Source organism: Aethalodelphis obliquidens, unplaced genomic scaffold, assembly GCF_003676395.1.
Source record: "Aethalodelphis obliquidens isolate GAN/ISIS:26980383/991018 unplaced genomic scaffold, ASM367639v1 scaffold40, whole genome shotgun sequence".
Classification (NCBI taxonomy): domain Eukaryota; kingdom Metazoa; phylum Chordata; class Mammalia; order Artiodactyla; family Delphinidae; genus Aethalodelphis; species Aethalodelphis obliquidens.
The window spans coordinates 1,496,817-1,503,489 of NW_020837984.1; the positions used below are offsets into that span (position 1 = coordinate 1,496,817).

At 41.4% G+C, this 6,673-nt stretch overlaps 1 pseudogene; it reads left to right on the top strand.

The window, feature by feature from the left end:
• The first annotated feature begins 217 nt into the window (after nucleotides 1-217).
• Nucleotides 218-957, top strand: LOC113633518 (protein FAM136A pseudogene; annotated as a pseudogene).
• Nucleotides 958-6,673: the final 5,716 nt, after the last annotated feature.

Consider the following 6,673-nt stretch of genomic DNA (forward strand, 5'->3'; position numbering starts at 1 on the left):
ACTGCAATTTATGGTACTCTAGATCAGTGCTTCCCAAATCATTGTTCTCAGGACCCCTTTACACCCTTTGTGATGTGGATTTTAGCTATTAACATTTACTGTAATATAAATTAAAACAGAAAGTTTTTACATATCTATTTCAAAATAATATTAATAGGGGCTCGTGCGCGGGAGTCCATGTGGGCGCCGGCGCGGCAGGAAGCAGCGTGGGGTTGCCATGGCGGAGCTGCAGCAGCTCCGCGCGCAGGAGGCGGTGGACTCTATGATGAAGAGCCTGGAGAGAGAGAACATCTGGAAGATGCAGGGCCTCACGTACTGGTGCAGCGCCGGCTGTTGTGAGGACAGCCAGGCGTCCATGCAGCAAGTGCACCACTGCATTGAGCGCTGCCATGCACCTCTGGCTCAAGCCCAGGCCCTGGTGACCAGCGAGTTGGAGAAGTTCCAGGACAGCCTGGCCCGGTGCACTATGCATTGCAACGACAATGCCAAAGATTCAATAGATGCGGGGAGTAAAGAGCTTCAGGTGAAACGGCAGCTGGAGAGCTGTGTGACCACGTGTGTGGATGACCACATGAACCTCATCCCAACCATGACCAAGAAGATGAAGGAGTCTCTCTCATCCATTGGGAAATAGATGTCTGCTATTGGCCATCGGGGCTGAAGGCAGGAATCTATTTAAAAAGAGGAATGGGGGTTCGGGTTTTCTAAGGAAAGTTTATGAATGAGGAAATTAAGGATGGCAGCAAGTTTAAGGCCTATGTCACTTGCCTCTGGACACTGGTTCCTTTGTGTTTGAATCCTAGAAAGTGAAAAAAACTGGTGCTAAAATTGGGGTCAGAGATAGCACAGGAGAGTTTTTATGAGCCTGAATTTCATGTGGCAAGTGCTTATCCTGGCAACAGGGAGTCTCCTTTGTACCAAACCAGAGCCCTCCAAGGTACCACATCCTCTTAGTACACAGATACCAGCAGGCTGGCAGGTTCATCTGACCTGCTTATGAGCTGGTGGAGTGTGAGGAGAGGTATTTCTGTTTGTTGCCAACCTCCTGTTTACCAGAAGGATCGCTACAACATTTCCCACAAACTGGAAATAAAACAAAATCCGTGAGGTCACTAATTCAGAAGGGGAAAGGGGGCTTCTGGGGATTTGTTTTGCTTGGTTTTGTTTTATATACAAGGGCATGAAGTTACTTTAAGATATAGAGTTGGGAGAGGCAGTTTGGATAAAAACTCTGAAAGGGTCCTTGCGGATATTCAGTTCTGGCCATCAAAATGTGGATGCGCATTTCTTAAAATTCTCACACATGACATCTTTCAGCCTGGAGACCCTGCAAAAATATAAGAAGCGCTATCACACTGGTAGGGGAAGCAAACCTTCCCTCTGACTGGCAGCCATGACGAGCCCTGAGGCTGTCTGCAGCAGAGTCAGCCGAGTGACAAGACAATCTTGCAGTGACACTCACCCTTGAAGGGAAAGGGGATTTTGATTGTGCTATCTGTTAGTATTCAGGAATGAACAGCGAAAGAGGAATTGTTAGCTGCTTAATTAAGAGAGTTGTGAAGCACTGGCTTTGGAAAAATCTGGTTTTCATAAAACAAAATAGAATGAAAGCCTAAACCCAGTATTGCTTACTTTGCCCCCTGTAATAACAGAACTCTGTTGAAACAATCCCTTGGCAACACGAAGGTCAAAGGAGAAAAAGTAAGCAACTCAGGGGCAAGCTGTGACTCCTTTACGGCAAAAAACGGGACAGCCCCCCGTCACCAAATACCACTTTTGCGACGTGTTGTTCTTGCCCCAGTTTGGGCACCTTTTCGTTTTATTAAGGACCTTGTTGTGTTTTTACCAACTTATGACTTGATAATATAGCCTATCTGTTTGCTGTTTCAAGACTGTGATATATTTTCCTAGTGGTTTGGTTTTAAAAATAAATAAGACAATTTTTCTTCCAAAAAAAATAATAATATGAATATACCCATTCATTTCATGTTAACATAACTAAGTTTTGTGAGAAAGAGCTATTTTTCCCTAAAACAAAGAATAATTAGTGAGATGAGAGATACTATTTTACATTTTGCAAAGGTCTTTAAAGTCTAGCTTAATACAGGACAATTGGATTCTCACATCTACTTCTGCATTCCATCTGTTGCAACATGTTGTTTTGGTTGAAGTATATGAAGAAAATTTGGCCTTACATAGATATGTATTTGGAAAAGGAAGGAGCATATTAATAGCCTTTTCAGATAATTGTTAATATGACTATTGGATACTACACCAAAACCCAGTAAGTTGTGGTATTTTAAAGGTTATTTGCAGTCTGAATCTGAAACCAACAAACTTGGTTCATTGCTTTTTTGTGAACAAAAAGTTCACATCAATGAACTTCTACTCTGCTACATTAAAATCCATTGGTCTGTCTTGCACTTTGAATGAATCATCCACCCATCCATGATTTGGTAACATTATTCATTGGTTATATCAAAAATATCAGTACAAAGATTTATTCAGGTCTTCCCAATGTTGACACTTTTCCTTATACAATACTATACAATCACATTAATTAATATCACCACTCATCTTATTAGGAAAGTCTTTTAGTATTCAGAAACTGTCAAACTCACAGTGGTGGATACAAGTTTTCCAAAATTCTGATTTGTGCTTAAAAACTCAAATTTTAACTTTAGAAAATATTGTAGGTTTTTTTTTTCACTTGAAATAATAGGTTCACTTCATTTATTTTTTTGAAACGTTCTGCCAAACACCCAAGTTTGAATAACCATAGTTTGTATTTCAGTAGTTCTTCCAAGTAAACCTGGTGCTCCATGGAAAAATTGGCTAGTTCAGCTTGCAACTCAAACCAATTGTGCAGTGCTTTTTCTCAAGACAACTACTGCACTTCTGTACTTCAATATGTAGCCACAGTGTTTTATGTGTACTTCCCATTTTGTCAACCAGAATATTAAAAATATGGGTATTCAAGGGTCAAGATTTGACAGAAATTAATAATTTCTACTGCTTCAACAGGATCTTAAGTAAAATTTTAAGTGAAACTGAATTTTCTTTTTACTGCGAGTGCATGGAGGTGAGGAAGACATTGGAAACTAGTACACTTGAAAGCCACTGCTTGACTTGTGCCAAGGCACCAGGGGTTCTCATAACCATTCCTCTGCAAAATGAGTGAGGAGAGTGGTACAGAAAAAAGAAAAGCAAATAATTTCTTAATATCATTATGAGAAAAATTTGGACCTTTCAGATTTTCTGAAAGCATCTCACGAGGGCCCAGGGGTATGGGGGCCACACTTTGAGAACTGCTGAGCTAGATGAAAATTCAGCTGAAGAAACTGACACATTTTACCTAGTTCAGAGCCAACCCTAATGAGACTGATTAAAATAGTCGTGGTTAGCCCAATCACATGCAAGAAGTCACTTCTTTAAGATATGTAGTTCTAATCTTTATTACTGAGATGTGGATAACGCTTCTCATCCGCGTCAGCATTCTTTTGGAAAATAAAATACCAAAATAATTTGGCCCTCTCTACCTCCTTCCTTCCCCCCAAATCAGAAACTCTCTTCAATACTCTAATTGCTCCTCTAATTTAGTACATTCAATTCTGCCACTGTCTAAGAGCAAGCTGAAAATATCTGAATGTCCAGAGACTACCTAGGCATAGTTCACTGATATTAAACAAATAGGGTTACAATGTGTAGGGCAGTATGGAATATAATTGTTTGTCCTCCTCCCAAGAGAAGCATAGTTTACTCTGCTTCTGGGAAAATTAGCCTGTGGGTTTTCTTTAAGGCACTCTGGGCAGGCTTTCAAAACTAATAGCAGAAGCTCTGAGATAGGCAGTTCCCAAGAGAGACCCAGTCAGCATTCCTGGTGGTGCCTCCAAGGGCCTGCAACTTCATCCATCACCCAGTCTCTGCCAGACTGTGTGCTCAGTCAGAGAGCAAGTGAGAGGGGCCAGAGTGGAGAGGTACCACATCAGTTTTATGTCAAAGAGGAAAAGGCTGGGGGAAACACAGAAATATGAATTAAGCTGGGGAGGTGGGGAGGATGACAACTGGGGAGCAAGGATTGAGAGAGGGGGTGAAGAATTAAGAGGAAGAACCATATGGGACGGAAAGGGAACATATTATTGACCTCTCTTTTTAAAAGTTTTGCCCATCATTAGTTTATGTAATTCTGACGGCAGAGACTGAACATGTGACTAATTGAGAGCATGCCAACCACCATTAACCAAGGCAGAGAGACATCTAGAGCAGGGTTCCTCAAGTCTCAGCACTGGTGACATTATGAACAGGATAATTCTTTGCTGTGGGGTCTGTCCTGTGCTTTGTAGGATATTTAGCAGGAGGCCTAGCTGCTACCCATGAGATGCCAGTAATACTCCCTCCCAGTTAAGACAATCAAAAATGTCTCCAGGCATTGCCAGATATCCTTGGGGGAGGGTTGAGGGGAGGGGGCAAAATTGCCCCTGGTTAAAAACCACTGGTCTAGATGTATCATTACCTCAGCATAGAAAATCTTCCATTTCTTTCTCTCCATCAAAGACAAACAGCTGCTCTGATTTTTTTTTTTTTTCCTGCGGTATGCGGGCCTCTCACTGTTGTGTCCTCTCCCGTTGCGGAGCACAGGCTCCGGATGCGCAGGCTCAGCGGCCATGGCTCACGGGCCCAGCCGCTCCGCGGCATGCAGGATCCTCCCGGACCGGGGCACGAACCCGTGTCCCCTGCATCGTCAGGCGGACTCTCAACCACTGCACCACCAGGGAAGCCCTGTTTTTTTGTTTTTGTTTTTAATGGAACTGTAAAACTATAAGCCCAAGCTGAGTTCCTGGGAATTGTTTCACATTCTACCTCACTTCTATAGTAATAATTTACTGGCTAGAGGGGTCTCCTGCTTGGGATCTATAAGAGAAAATGTCCAGCTCAGAGTCAGTCACCCTGCATCCTATTACTGCTCTACAAATAAATCCTGTGTCTCGGTTTCATCATTTCTCAAATGGGTGCAATAGTATGTCACCTACCTTCTGCACAGGTGATTATAAGGATACAATGAAAGGAGATGTAAAAGTGCTTTAAAAAATTAAGAGAAAATATACTCAGATGTAATTAGTCATGTTCTTTGCAAAAAGGGAAACCCCTTAACAAGCAGCCTCAAAGTGTTTGACTCCCTTTTCTACTTTTAAGTGCATATGATTTGCCTTGCCAGTGTAGGAGTGGGACAATTTGCCACTAAAAATATCAGTTGTTTGCTACTGCTCGTGCACAGAACAAATGTGATCTGATTCTATGAAAGATACTGCAGGCACTCACTGACTACAAACACTTAATTTCTAGATTATCTCTTCTTAGAAAACAGTAACACAAACCCTTCATCAGAATCCCAGCACTGCTGCCATGTTGTGATTGTAATGAAAAAAAATCCAAACAAAACCCCAGAATCTTTTGAGAGATTCTGTGGATTTATCAGTGAAGGAAGGGAAGAATCATAACAGTTTAGGAGAGATGAGTCTACATAACTTTGTGACATAGAGGTGTTATAGTGACTGAGTTAGCTTGAGAATTTTAGAGTCCAAAAGGAGAGAGAAGAACATAAAGGAAAGTTGAAAGATTTCTAAGATAAACTTCATTTATCTGAGAATTTTCCAGACTACAAGAAAGTAGAAATGTTCACCATACTCCTCCCCCTGCTTCCTGCACTAAATGGCCCCCATCCTATCCTGTATCATTAAAATAGTCTCCCTTTGTATGGGTGTGCACAATTAATGTAAATAACTACTTATTGATGGAAATGTGAGTCATTTCTAGTTTTTCTTTCTTTCTCTTTTTAATTATAAATAAAACTGACTAAATACCATCAGAGAAAATTGTCATGTGTATCTATATTTCCTTGGGATGCATTCTTGATCATGAAGTTTCTGCATCAAGGGGCATACACATTTTTAAAGCTTTCATTTTTGATAAGTTTTTTGAGGAAGTCCCTTTCTTTAATCATCACGGTGTCATCTTGGTGTTCTAGATATATCTCCACCACATAGCGCTTGAGTACATGCCTAATAAGACTTGATATACATTCTAATTTTGAAGTTGTCCAAAGGAATGTTTACATGATCTTCAAATTTGGAGATCTCTAAATATAAAGATCATAATTATAGCCATTCTTCGTCTTCTTTTTCAGGGTTATCATTTGTGCTTTATACTTCCTCAAATGTGCCATATATCTTTCAGATAATCAAAAGATAAATTGTTAGTGTTCTTGGGACTTCCCTGGTGGCGCAGTGGTTAAGAATCCGCCTGCCAATGCAGGGGACATGGGTTCGAGCCCTGGTTCAGGAAGATCCCACATGCCGCAGAGCAACTAAGTCCGTGCACCACAACTACTGAGCCTGTGTTCTAGAGCCCACCTGCCACAACTACTGAGCCCATATGCTGCAACTACTGAAGCCTGTGAGCCTAGAGCCCGTGCTCCGCAACAAGAGAAGCTACCAAAATGAGAAGCCTGTGAACCGCGACGAAGAGTAGCCCCTGCTCACTGCAACTAGAGAAAGCCTGCGCACAGCAACAAAGACCCAACGCAGCCAAAAATAAAATAAAATAAAGAAAAAAGAAAAAAAAATTGTTAGTGTTCTTTCTGTAACTCTACCCCCTGAAACAAGGTTCTTCAGTT